The sequence below is a fragment of the Camelina sativa genome, chromosome 4, assembly GCF_030686135.1.
Source record: "Camelina sativa cultivar CO46 ecotype springtype chromosome 4, ASM3068613v1".
Lineage (NCBI taxonomy): Eukaryota > Viridiplantae > Streptophyta > Magnoliopsida > Brassicales > Brassicaceae > Camelina > Camelina sativa.
In genome coordinates, this window is record NC_141883.1 from 14,034,359 (window position 1) to 14,049,339 (window position 14,981).

The 14,981-nt window shown below is 38.4% G+C and overlaps 1 non-coding gene across 1 annotated transcript; it reads left to right on the forward strand.

The window, feature by feature from the left end:
* The first annotated feature begins 3,049 nt into the window (after positions 1–3,049).
* Positions 3,050–3,156, forward strand: LOC147945729 (small nucleolar RNA R71). The gene has a single exon (XR_015597825.1). It is a non-coding gene; the product is annotated as a small nucleolar RNA R71 (small nucleolar RNA).
* The last annotated feature ends 11,825 nt before the right edge of the window (positions 3,157–14,981 follow it).

Sequence of the window (14,981 nt, forward strand, 5' to 3'; positions counted from 1 at the left end):
TCACTTTCCTCTTGTTCAACCTCAACTGCTGGCCTCTTCCCTTTGGCCTTGTGTCTCCTCATGAACTCATTGAGAGTTGACTCCCTTTCCTCCTCACTCTCAGTCCTCTCAGGATCTTCCTCAACTCTCTCTCCCCTTGGACGCGGCATCTGGCTCGACCGGCTGCTCGAACCACCACTCGGTCGAGTGCATGATCGAGTGGGGCGTCGAGTGGTCCTTCCAGCTTGTCCTCTTGATTCAAGGCTAGCATCATGACGTTCCATGGAGGTTGCAGCGGTTTGTTGAGACTTCCTAGTGATTCTTGAAGACATTTTTCAAATAAAACTGAAGGGAATAGACTCAAAGCTCAAAGTTAATAGGTTAGTGAACCAAAAACTTGAAAGAACTAAGGTTGAGCAAAAGATAAGCTATGAGAGAGACTTTAAAACTTGAATTCAATGGTTTTGAGCAAATGAGAGAATGTGAGAGGTATAATTTCGTGCACGGTCTATATAAAGAAGCTAAGGGGACAAAGAGACAAGGGTGGAGCGTCCATACCATTCAAATTTGAAATGGGAATCTTTGACCTGCTTTTTGCTGCCACTCGACCCCACACTCGACTGTACACGGTCGAGCAACTTAACCAAACTTTGAAATTTCAAAATTTTTTCTTCTTGTTCTTCCCTCCACTTGATCGTTCTAGCGATTTGAAGATCAAATGGGCCTCAATTCCCTCCCAGCTCGGTCGAGTACCTCTCGTGGGTAGGTCGAGTGGGCTTGCGAGTCTCCTTCTCCAAGTCTAAATCTCTCCTTATCCAACTACATTCTCACCTAAAGGCCTGTCCAACACAAATATAAAAGAAAACACATCAAAACTACAAGGAAAATAAACCATATTTACAAAGGATACCTTAGGGACTTCCTCCCTAGTGAGCTTGTTTAAAGTCACTAAGCTTGACTTTGGTGTCCTTTTTAGACTTGGTTTAGATACCAAGGAGGTGATGAAATCCTCCCTGGAACCTCTTGATCACTATGAAGTTGATCCTTGATCACCTCACCCTTAACACACAAACCATGTTTCTTCTTGATTTTGAGCCTTGGTCTTGCCTTCCTTAAGGACCTCTTATTCAGCTTAACTTGAAGATCCTCAACCATACTAGTCAACTCTTGAACTGACCCCTTAAGCTTTTCCACAGAATCATCTTGAAAGGAGAGCTTAGCCTTTGGAGTTGCTTCACCACTTGAACCTTCTTGACCCCCTTTGTCCTTGATAGTAAAAGGTTGATCATCAATGGTAGGAAGGTTGGTTGGGTTATAGATGTTAAACTTCATGGCTATATCTTCAGCAATGTTCAAGGTCACAAGACCCTCTTTGACATCAATAACTGCTCCAACAGTGGCTAGGAATGGCCTTCCAAGAATGATTGGATCTTCAGGTTCCTTGTCCATCTCCAACACCATAAAATCAGTGTGAACCCTTGCCTTCCCTATCTTGACTGGAACATTCTCCAACCTTCCAACTATCTCCTTGTTTGACCCATCAGCTAGACAAATATGAAGGTTGGTGGATTTGAAATCAGTTCTCCCAAGCTTTTGTGCTATGGAGTATGGCATCACACTTGTTGAAGCTCCCCAATCACAAAGGCATTGGTTGTAGTGAAGATAGCTAAGTGTGCAAGGCAGATAGAATGGACCTGGATCCTTAAGCTTGATTGGAATGATAACTCCTCCAAGGTCCTCAAGATCCTTCTCATCTTGAGCTTCAGCCTTCTTCTTTGACAAATCAAGCAAAAAGTCTTTGTAGAGAGGATATGGATCATATTGTTCCAAGGCAGGTCCTCTCTCTTCTTCTTGGTAAGCAATGGTGATCTCTTGTATGGCCAACACTTCCTCAACCACAGCTTCTTCAATCACAACCACTTCTTTCAAAGCCTTCTCTTCGTCTTGTTGCTTAGCCATCATCTCCTTTCTCTCAATGATTTCCCTAAGCTCCTTAATCTTTTGTGCTTTGAAACGTCCTGGGAATGGAAGAGGTGGCTTGTAAGCAGGAGGAGTGTACTTAGCAGGCTTGACAGCTTCTGAGTCTGCAACTCGATCGACCACTCGAGCATGCACTCGATCGAGTGGCTGTTCGAGTACTTGGTCGAGTGCAATAACGGACTCCAGTTGCTTTGCACAAACGTCACTTGGTTCAGTAACTAATGAATTCCCCCAAACTTGGACTTCACTGTCCTCAGTGACTTCCTCATCAGAGATATGAATGGCTTTTGCAGTGAACTCCCTTGGATTTTGAACAGCTTTTCCAGGGAGTTGGTTGGGTTTAGGAGCTGAAGTAGAGGCAATGTTACTCTCCATATACTTCATTCTGGAGTTGAGACTGTCAAACTTCATGTTCAGATCATTGTAGTGTGATGTGAGCCTTTGATTCAACTCAGCAAACTGCTTGGCTTCCTCAATCTTGCCTTGTGTTTGCCCAATCAACAACTGTTGCATCATTGCTCTTATGTCTTGTTCCTGGCCTTGGTTAGTCTGAAACCCTAGTGGGGGACACAATTGGGGCTGGAACACTTGGTGTTGTTGCTTGGGGATGTAGTTTTGTTGCTGTTGAGGTTGAGGAGGTGGATAGACCTGGTCTTGAGGGTTGGCCACAATGGTGCTCCTATAAGAGAGATTGTTGTTCTTGAAACCTCCTTGGTTGTAGCCTTTGAATCCTCTCTGGTTTTGCATGTAGCACAACTCAGCAAATTCAGGCTCCCCCTCTTGAACTGGAGCTTCCTCTTCACCAATGAAGTGAATGGACTTGGATTGGCTGAGGAGGATCTTGTCAAGCTTCTCATTGACCATCTTCAAATCCTTCTTATACGTGTCCTCTTGATCAGTTGAGGAGCTCCTTATGGTCCTATCATAGTCCTCATTATAATTGCCATCAGATTGAGCAAGATTCTCAACTAATTTCCATCCTTCTTCCACATTCTTGTTGAGGAAGTTGCCATTAGAGGCTGTGTCAAGAAGCATTCTTATCTTGGGAAGCACTCCTCTATACAAGGTGCTTAGAAGTGACTCATTGCTGAAGCCATGGTGAGGACACTGAGTTTGGAATCCTTTAAACCTCTCCCAAGCTTCACAAAAGCTCTCATTATTCCTTTGAGCAAACCCAGAAATTTCATTCCTCAACCTAGCAGTCCTTGCATTGGAGAAGAACTTGGCCAGAAAAGCTTTCTTGCATGCATCCCATGTGGTGATAGCTCCAGTAGGAAGAGTCTTCTCCCAAAGGTGAGCTTTGTCTCCAAGAGAAAATGGGAAGAGCCTTAATTTGAATCCATCTTCACTCATTATTCCTTTGAGCAAACCCAGAAATTTCATTCCTCAACCTAGCAGTCCTTGCATTGGAGAAGAACTGACTTTCTTTGTGGTGTATGAATGACTGAAGTATGGAATGATGATGTATGGAATGAATAGAAGTCAGGGTGTTTCAATTCCCCTTATGCAGTTGCAGTATAAGAGGTGTCAATCCTATCTGAGTGATTGTGAACAATTAAGATGTGCATATGAGTCTAAGTCAAGCCAATTGTAAAGATTGTTTGTCACTAACAATCCTAAAATGAGATATGAAATGCAGAAAGTAAAAACAACTAGAACAAGATACTAAATGCAAACAGAACAGACAAATTAAAGCTATAAAGAAACTAGAACAGAGATAGACACTATGCTAATGAACTAATGCAAGACAAGTAATGAAGAGGAAACTATGTGAATGCAATGGAAATGAAACAGGAATGAAACAAGACAATCACAAATCAAAAACACAAGTTCTGGGGATGAACTCGAGCAGCACTCGACCGAGTGTAGGTCGAGTACGTGGTCGAGCTAGACGTAAACGTGAAAACAGAGCAACACAAGAAAAACAGAGAAATGCTAAAACTAATCAAACAACAAGCAAGCAATGATATTTGGACTAGGATTTCAATAAACAAAGAAGGCCTTGAGGAGGGATTCATGGGCTGAGCTAAATCATTGTGGTTATCTAACTTGGTCAACAAATCTCAAGCAAACATTGAGCTGATCTCTAGACATACTATTCTAAGACATGTTTAATCCACTCTCATGGCAAGAAACAATCAAACCTATGCAATTCTAGACTTGTTCTCACAAAGTAAAGAATCTACACAAGCAGCCATTAAGCAATACATCTCAAACCAAACAAGACTCCTAATCTCCTAGCAAGCCTAATGGTAAGCCCTAGATCTAGCCTTATCTATGCTCCTTAGACATTGGTGTGATGCTAAGATGCTTGAAATCAAACCCTACCTTCTCAGATATAGGATCAGCATTAAGATCATCTAGCCTAGAAGAGATCTACAACAATCAAGCTTGACCAAATCAAACAAACCACAAGATCAACCCAGCCTAACCCATTCTCAAGGTCCTAAGCAAACTACTCACAAGAACACATGGTGAAATATGTCCAAAACCCAGAAAATAATGAAACTTGCATCATTAGAGAGATGAAACAGAGATCTACAATATTGATGAAGGAATAAAACTCGAAATCTTAATACTTTGAAAGTTATGAAACAAACAAAATATAAGAATCTAGTCTTTCTCTCTCAAATAAGTACAAGATCTAAAAAAATAAAATAAAAGTGCAAAAGGAATAATATCTAAAAAAGGTAAAAACTAGGTTTTAGACTCTCTAAAAAGCTGGCCTCTTTGGTGGCTGCAAGTACAAGGACCTTATATAGGAGGTGAGGTGGAAGCCCTAAAAATACAAAAAGTCAAAGTGGTCAACGGCTCGGTCAACTCGACCAGTGCTCGGTCGAGTGGCTGGTCGAGCTGGCTTCTCTCGTGCATTCTCCACTCGGTCGAGTACTCCTCAGCACACGGTCGAGTGGTGGTCGAGTGGTGCGGTCGAGTTGGACTCCGGACCTTGATTCTACAGCCTTAACTCTCTTGTTTTCTCCTCAGGACAGCTTCACTTCACCTCAGCATTGCTTCCATGCTCCTTAAGCTCCAAAATCACCTGTTTATGCATGAAAAGATGCAAATGCAATGCAACTATACTCTAATGCATGATTAGTCCTAAAGCTAAACAATAATGGCCTAAATGGATAGCAAAAGATGCAAAAGTTGTGAATAAAGTAAGGGAAAACAAGGTAAAGTATATGAACATCAAAGCTGTTTCCTGCTTTGAATCAATGTTTTCTCGGTTTTAGCCTGTTTCGGGATAAAATGAGTTTAAGTGTTGTTTAAGAACTTCAAGTTCATCCCGAACTTTTACAATTAGTCAAATGCATTGAATTTTCACACATTTTGACCCTAGAAACAGTAACAAAGCTGTTTACTGCTTCGATACAATGTTTTCTCGGTTTAGCCTGTTTCGGGACAAAATGGGTATAAGTGGTGTCTAAACACTCCAAATCCATTCCGAACTCTTGCAATACGTCAAATGCATTGGATTGGCACACATTCTGACACTAGAAACAGTAACAAACCTGTTTACTGCTTAGAATCAATGTTTTCTCGGTTTGAGCCTATTTCGGGACAAAATGGGTAAAAATGGTGTCTAAACACTCCAACTTCAACCCGAAATCTTATAGTTAGTCAAATGCATTGGATTGTTACATATTTTGACCCTTTAAAGAGTAACATAGCTGTTTACTGCTTCGAATCAATGTTTTCTCTCTGTTTTAGCCTGTTTTCTAGATTTAAACCTGTTTTGGGATAAAACGGGTTTAAATGTTGTCTAAACACTCCAAATTCATCCCGAACTCTTACAATTAGTCAAATGGGTGTGTTTGTCACACATTCTGACCCTAGAAACAGTAACAAAGATGTTTACTGGTTTGAATCAATGTTTTCTCGGTTTTAGCCTGTTTCGGGACAAAATGGGTTTAAGTGTTGTCTAAAACACTCCAAATTCATCCCAAACTTTTACAATTAGTCAAATGCATTGAATTTTCACACATTTTGACCCTAGAAACAGTAACAAAGCTGTTTACTGCTTCGATACAATGTTTTCTCGGTTTAGCCTGTTTCGGGACAAAATGGGTATAAGTGGTGTCTAAACACTCCAAATCCATTCCGAACTCTTGCAATACGACAAATGCATTGGATTGGCACACATTCTGACACTAGAAACAGTAAAAAACTGTTTACTGCTTAGAATCAATGTTTTCTTGGTTTGAGCCTATTTCGGGACAAAATGGGTAAAAATGGTGTCTAAACACTCCAAATTCAACTCGAAATCTTATAGTTAGTCAAATGCATTGGATTGTTACATATTTTGACCCTTTAAAGAGTAACATAGCTGTTTACTGCTTCGAATCAATGTTTTCTCTCTGTTTTAGCCTGTTTTCTCGGTTTATGCTTATTTTAGGATATAACGGGTTTAAGTGTTGTCTAAACACTCCAAATTCATCCCAAACTCTTACAATTAGTCAAATGCATTGTTTTGTCAAATATTCTGACCCTAGAAACAGTAACAAAGATGTTTACTGCTTTGAATCAATGTTTTCTCGGTTTTAGCCTGTTTCGGGATAAAATGGGTTTAAGTGTTATCTAAAACACTCCAAATTCATCCCGAACTTTTACAATTAGTCAAATGCATTGAATTTTCATACATTTTGACCCTAGAAAAAGTAACAAAGCTGTTTACTGCTTCGATACAATGTTTTCTCGGTTTAGCTTGTTTTGGGACAAAATGGGTATAAGTGGTGTCTAAACACTCCAAATTTATTCCGAACTCTTACAATAAATCAAAAGCATTGGATTGGCACACCTTCTGACCCTAGAAACAGTAACAAAGCCGTTTACTGCTTAGAATCAATGTTTTCTCGGTTTGAGCCTATTTCGGGACAAAATGGGTAAAAATGGTGTCTAAACACTCCAAATTATACACGAAATCTTATAGTTAGTCAAATGCATTGGATTGTTACATATTTTGCCCCTAGAAATGGTAACATAGCTGTTTACTACTTCGAATCAATGTTTTCTCTCGGTTTTAGCCTGTTTTCTCGGTTTATGCCTATTTTAGGTTATCACGGCTTTTAGTGTTGTCTAAACACTCCAAATTCATCCTGAACTCTTACAATTAGTCAAATGCATTGGTTTGTCAAACATTTTGACCCTAGAAACAGTAACAAAGCTGTTTACTGCTTTGAATCAATGTTTTCTCGGTTTTAGCCTGTTTCGGGATAAAATGAGTTTAAGTGTTGTCTAAGAACTTCAAGTTCATCCCGAACTTTTACAGTTAGTCAAATGCATTGAATTTTCACACATTTTGACCCTAGAAACAGTAACAAAGCTGTTCAGTGCTTCGATACAATGTTTTCTCGGTTTATCCTGTTTCAGGACAAAATGGGTATAAGTGGTGTCTAAACACTCCAAATTCATTCCGAACTCTTAAAATACGTCAAATGCGTTGAATTGGCACACATTCTGACACTAGAAACAGTAACAAGTCTGTTTACTGCTTAAAATCAATGGTTTCTCAGTTTTAGCCTATTTCGGGACAAAATGGGTAAAAATGGTGTCTAAACACTCCAAATTCAACCTGAAATCTTATAGTTAGTCAAATGCATTGGATTGTTACATATTTTGACCCTATAAAGAGTAACATAGCTGTTTACTGCTTCGAATTAATGTTTTCTCTCTATTTTAGCCTGTTTTCTAGATTTAAACCTGTTTTGGGATAAAACGGGTTTAAGTGTTGTCTAAACACTCCAAATTCATCCCGAACTCTTACAATTAGTCAAATGCATTGGTTTGTCACACATTCTGACCCTAGAAACAGTAACAAAGATGTTTACTGCTTTAAATCAATGTTTTCTCGGTTTTAGCCTGTTTCAAGACAAAATGGGTTTAAGTGTTGTCTAAAACACTCCAAATTCATCCCGAACTTTTACAATTAGTCAAATGCATTGAATTTTCATACATTTTTACCCTAGAAACAGTAACAAAGCTGTTTACTGCTTCGATACAATGTTTTCTCGGTTTAGCTTGTTTCGGGACAAAATGGGTATAAGTGGTGTCTAAACACTCCAAATTCATACCGAACTCTTACAATAAATCAAAAGTATTGGATTGGCACACCTTCTGACCCTAGAAACAGTAACAAAGCTGTTTACTGCTTAGAATCAATGTTTTCTTGGTTTGAGCCTATTTCGGGACAAAATGGGTAAAAATGGTGTCTAAACACTCCAAATTCAACACGAAATCTTATAGTTAGTCAAATGCATTGGATTGTTACATATTTTGACCCTAGAAAGAGTAACATAGCTGTTTACTACTTTGAATCAATGTTTTCTCTCGGTTTTAGCCTGTTTTCTCCGTTTATGCCTATTTTAGGTTATCACGGCTTTTAGTGTTGTCTAAACACTCCAAATTCATCCTGAACTCTTACAATTAGTCAAATGCATTGGTTTGTCATACACTTTGACCCTAGAAACAGTAACAAAGCTGTTTACTGCTTTGAATCAATGTTTTCTCGGTTTTAGCCTGTTTCGGGATAAAATGGGTTTAAGTGTTATCTAAAACACTCCAAATTCATCCCGAACTTTTACAATTAGTCAAATGCATTGAATTTTCATACATTTTGACCCTAGAAAAAGTAACAAAGCTGTTTACTGCTTCGATACAATGTTTTCTCGGTTTAGCTTGTTTTGGGACAAAATGGGTATAAGTGGTGTCTAAACACTCCAAATTTATTCCGAACTCTTACAATAAGTCAAATTCATTGGATTCGCACACATTCTGACATTAGAAACAGTAACAAAGCTGTTTACTGGTTCGAATCAATGTTTTCTCGGTTTTAGCCTATTTCGGACAAAATGGGAAAAAGTGGTGTCTAAACACTCCAAATTCAACCCGAGCTCTTATAATTAGTCAAATGCATTGGATAGTTACATATTTTGACCCTAGAAAGAGTAACATAGCTGTTTACTACTTCGAATCAATGTTTTCTCTCGGTTTTAGCCTGTTTTCTCGGTTTATGCCTATTTTAGGATATAACGGCTTTTAGTGTTGTCTAAACACTCCAAATTCATCCTGAACTCTTACAGTTAGTCAAATGCATTAGTTTGTCAAACATTCTGACCCTAGAAACAGTAACAAAGCTGTTTACTGCTTTGAATCAATGTTTTCTCGGTTTTAGCCTGTTTTGGGATAAAATGAGTTTAAGTGTTGTCTAAGAACTTCAAGTTCATCCCGAACTTTTACAGTTAGTCAAATGCATTGAATTTTCACACATTTTGACCCTAGAAACAGTAACAAAGCTGTTCAGTGCTTCGATACAATGTTTTCTCGGTTTATCCTGTTTCGGGACAAAATGGGTATAAGTGGTGTGTAAACACTCCAAATTCATTCCGAACTCTTAAAATACGTCAAATGCATTGAATTGGCACACATTCTGACACTAGAAACAGTAACAAATCTGTTTACTGCTTAAAATCAATGGTTTCTCAGTTTGAGCCTATTTCGGGACAAAATGGGTAAAAATAGTGTCTAAACACTCCAAATTCAACCCGAAATCTTATAGTTAGTCAAATGCATTGGATTGTTACATATTTTGACCCTATAAAGAGTAACATAGCTGTTTACTGCTTCGAATCAATGTTTTCTCTCTGTTTTAGCCTGTTTTCTAGATTTAAACCTGTTTTGGGATAAAACGGGTTTTAGTGTTGTCTAAACACTCCAAATTCATCCCGAACTCTTACAATTAGTCAAATTCATTGGTTTGTCACACATTCTGACCCTAGAAACAGTAACAAAGATGTTTACTGCTTTGAATCAATGTTTTCTCGGTTTTAGCCTGTTTCGGGACAAAATGGGTTTAAGTGTTGTCTAAAACACTCCAAATTCATCCCGAACTTTTACAATTAGTCAAATGCATTGAATTTTCATACATTTTGACCCTAGAAACAGTAACAAAGCTGTTTACTGCTTCGATACAATGTTTTCTCGGTTTAGCTTGTTTCGGGACAAAATGGGTATAAGTGGTGTCTAAACACTCCAAATTCATTCCGAACTCTTACAATAAATCAAAAGTATTGGATTGGCATACCTTCTGACCCTAGAAACAGTAACAAAGCTGTTTACTGCTTAGAATCAATGTTTTCTCGGTTTGAGCCTATTTTGGGACAAAATGGGTAAAAATGGTGTCTAAACACTCCAAATTCAACACGAAATCTTATAGTTAGTCAAATGCATTGGATTGTTACATATTTTGACCCTAGAAAGAGTAACATAGCTGTTTACTACTTTGAATCAATGTTTTCTCTCGGTTTTAGCCTGTTTTCTCCGTTTATGCCTATTTTAGGTTATCACGGCTTTTAGTGTTGTCTAAACACTCCAAATTCATCCTGAACTCTTACAATTAGTCAAATGCATTGGTTTGTCAAACACTTTGACCCTAGAAACAGTAACAAAGCTGTTTACTGCTTTGAATCAATGTTTTCTCGGTTTTAGCCTGTTTCGGGATAAAATGGGTTTAAGTGTTATCTAAAACACTCCAAATTCATCCCGAACTTTTACAATTAGTCAAATGCATTGAATTTTCATACATTTTGACCCTAGAAAAAGTAACAAAGCTGTTTACTGCTTCGATACAATGTTTTCTCGGTTTAGCTTGTTTTGGGACAAAATGGGTATAAGTGGTGTCTAAACACTCCAAATTTATTCCGAACTCTTACAATAAGTCAAATTCATTGGATTGGCACACATTCTGACATTAGAAAGAGTAACAAAGCTGTTTACTGGTTCGAATCAATGTTTTCTCGGTTTTAGCCTGTTTCGGACAAAATGGGAAAAAGTGGTGTCTAAACACTCCAAATTCAACCCGAGCTCTTATAATTAGTCAAATGCATTGGATAGTTACATATTTTGACCCTAGAAAGAGTAACATAGCTGTTTACTACTTCGAATCAATGTTTTCTCTCGGTTTTAGCCTGTTTTCTCGGTTTATGCCTATTTTAGGATATAACGGCTTTTAGTGTTGTCTAAACACTCCAAATTCATCCTGAACTCTTACAATTAGTCAAATGCATTAGTTTGTCAAACATTCTGACCCTAGAAACAGTAACAAAGCTGTTTACTGCTTTGAATCAATGTTTTCTCGGTTTTAGCCTGTTTCGGGATAAAATGAGTTTAAGTGTTGTCTAAGAACTTCAAGTTCATCCCGAACTTTTACAGTTAGTCAAATGCATTGAATTTTCACACATTTTGACCCTAGAAACAGTAACAAAGCTGTTCAGTCTTTCGATACAATGTTTTCTCGGTTTATCCTGTTTCGGGACAAAATAGGTATAAGTGGTGTCTAAACACTCCAAATTCATTCCGAACTCTTAAAATACGTCAAATGCATTGAATTGGCACACATTCTGACACTAGAAACAGTAACAAATCTGTTTACTGCTTAAAATCAATGGTTTCTCAGTTTGAGCCTATTTCGGGACAAAATGGGTAAAAATGGTGTCTAAACACTCCAAATTCAACCTGAAATCTTATAGTTAGTCAAATGCATTGGATTGTTACATATTTTGACCCTATAAAGAGTAACATAGCTGTTTACTGCTTCGAATTAATGTTTTCTCTCTGTTTTAGCCTGTTTTCTAGATTTAAACCTGTTTTGGGATAAAACGGGTTTAAGTGTTGTCTAAACACTCCAAATTCATCCCGAACTCTTACAATTAGTCAAATGCATTGGTTTGTCACACATTCTGACCCTAGAAACAGTAACAAAGATGTTTACTGCTTTGAATCAATGTTTTCTCGGTTTTAGCCTGTTTCGGGACAAAATGGGTTTAAGTGTTGTCTAAAACACTCCAAATTCATCCCGAACTTTTACAATTAGTCAAATGCATTGAATTTTCATACATTTTGACCCTAGAGACAGTAACAAAGCTGTTTACTGCTTCGATACAATGTTTTCTCGGTTTAGCTTGTTTCGGGACAAAATGGGTAGAAGTGGTGTCTAAACACTCCAAATTCATTCCGAACTCTTACAATAAATCAAAAGCATTGGATTGGCACACCTTCTGACCCTAGAAACAGTAACAAAGCTTTTTACTACTTTGAATCAATGTTTTCTCGGTTTAGCCTATTTCGGGACAAAATGGGTAAAAATGGTGTCTAAACACTCCAAATTCAACCCGAAATCTTATAGTTAGTCAAATGCATTGGATTGTTACATACTTTGACCCTATAAAGAGTAACGTAGCTGTTTACTGCTTTGAATCAATGTTTTCTCTCTGTTTTAGCCTGTTTTCTAGATTTAAACCTGTTTTGGGATAAAACGGGTTTAAGTGTTGTCTAAACACTCCAAATTCATCCCGAACTCTTACAATTAGTCAAATGCATTGGTTTGTCACACATTCTGACCCTAGAAACAGTAACAAAGATGTTTACTGCTGATGTTCATATATTTTACCTTGTTTTCCCTTAGTTTATTCACAACTTTTGCATCTTTTGCTATCCATTTAGGCCATTATTGTGTAGCTTTAGGACTAATCATGCATTAGAGTATAGTTGCATTGCATTTGCATCTTATCATGCATAAACAGGTGATTTTGGAGCTCAAGGAGCATGGAAGCAATGCTGAGGAGAAGTGAAGCTGTCCTGAGGAGAAAACAAGAGAGTTAAGGCTGTAGAATCAAGGTCCGGAGTCCAACTCGACCGCACCACTCGACCACCACTCGACCGTGTGCTGAGGAGGACTCGACCGAGTGGAGAATGCACGAGAGAAGCCAGCTCGACCAGCCACTCGACCGAGCACTGGTCGAGTTGACCGAGCCGTTGACCACTTTGACTTTTTGTATTTTTAGGGCTTCCACCTCACCTCCTATATAAGGCCCTTGTACCAGCCACCAAAGAGGCCAGCTTTTTAGAGAGTCTAAAACCTAGTTTTTACCTTTTTTAGATATTATTCCTTTTGCACTTTTATTTTATTTTTTTAGATCTTGTACTTGTTTGAGAGAGAAAGACTAGATTCTTATATTTTGTTTGTTTCATAACTTTCAAAGTATTAAGATTTCGAGTTTTATTCCTTCATCAATATTGTAGATCTCCGTTTCATCTCTCTAATGATGCAAGTTTCATTATTTTCTGGGTTTTTTACATATTTCACCATGTGTTCTTGTGAGTAATTTGCTTAGGACCTTGAGGATGGGTTAGGCTGGGTTGATCTTGTGGTTTGTTTGATTTGGTCAAGCTTGATTGTTGTAGATCTCTTCTAGGCTAGATGATCTTAATGCTGATCCTATATCTGAGAACGTAGGGTTTGATTTCAAGCATCTTAGCATCACACCAATGTCTAAGGAGCATAGATAAGGCTAGATCTAGGGCTTACCATTAGGCTTGCTAGGAGATTAGGAGTCTTGTTTGGTTTGAGATGTATTGCTTAATGGCTGCTTGTGTAGATTCTTTACTTTGTGAGAACAAGTCTAGAATTGCATAGGTTTGATTGTTTCTTGCCATGAGAGTGGATTAAACATGTCTTAGAATAGTATGTCTAGAGATCAGCTCAATGTTTGCTTGTGATTTGTTGACCAAGTTAGATAACCACAATGATTTAGCTCAGCCCATGAATCCCTCCTCAAGGCCTTCTTTGTTTATTGAAATCCTAGTCTAAATATCATTGCTTGCTTGTTGTTTGATTAGTTTTAGCATTGCTCTGTTTTTCTTGTGTTGCTCTGTTTTCACGTTTAAGTCTAGCTCGACCACGTACTCGACCTACACTCGGTCGAGTGCTGCTCGAGTTCATCCCCAGAACTTGTGTTTTTGATTTGTGATTGTCTTGTTACATTCCTGTTTCATTTCCATTGCATTCACATAGTTTCCTCTTCATTACTTGTCTTGCATTAGTTCATTAGCATAGTGTCTATCTCTGTTGTAGTTTCTTTATAGCTTTAATTTGTCTGTTCTGTTTGCATTTAGTATCTTGTTCTAGTTGTTTTTACTTTCTGCATTTCATATCTCATTTTAGGATTGTTAGTGACAAACAATCTTTACAATTGGCTTGACTTAGACTCATATGCACATCTTAATTGTTCACAATCACTCAGATAGGATTGACACCTCTTATACTGCAACTGCATAAGGGGAATTGAAACACCCTGACTTCTATTCATTCCATACATCATCATTCCATACTTCATTCATTCATACACCACAAAGAAAGTCAGTTTCAATTTGGCGCCGTTGCCCATTTGAGTGTGTTTTGTGACATTTAGGATCATTATTAGTCTAAGATTAAGTTCGTTTTAAACACTTGTGAAGTTACTGAACTCGAATCTTCCTTTGCTTGGCTGTTTTGTGTTTCAGGTACCCACTTGACCTTCTACTCGACCACCACTCGACCGAGCTGTGATCGAGCACTAGATCGAGCCAGAAGCCGGATCAAATTAGCCATTACTTCCCAGTCGACTCGACCACCCACTCGAGCCTGCGCTCGACCGTATACCTGTTCGAGTCTGTAGTAGAGTTTGTTAATGCACACAAGGTCAAAAGGCAAAGATAGTCTTCAACAGCCTATTGACAACATCCACAGGCTACAAAAGGGTTTGAGAGATAAGCAAGGAAGAGTAGTTCAACAACAACAAGGTCAAGACATCATGGAGCAACAAGCTATCCATGAGCAAAGACCAAGGCACATTGGTGCAGGAGATGCACCCAATACTCACAACCAAAGGGCTGGAATTGTGCCACCTTCAGTAGCAAACAATAACTTTGAGATCAAGAGTGGATTGATCTCAATGATACAAGCCAACAAGTTTCATGGGTTGCCAATGGAGGATCCACTAGATCACCTTGATGAGTTTGACAGAATCTGTGGACTCACAAAGATCAATGGAGTGAGTGAAGATGGATTCAAATTAAGGCTCTTCCCATTTTCTCTTGGAGACAAAGCTCACCTTTGGGAGAAGACTCTTCCTACTGGAGCTATCACCACATGGGATGCATGCAAGAAAGCTTTTCTGGCCAAGTTCTTCTCCAATGCAAGGACTGCT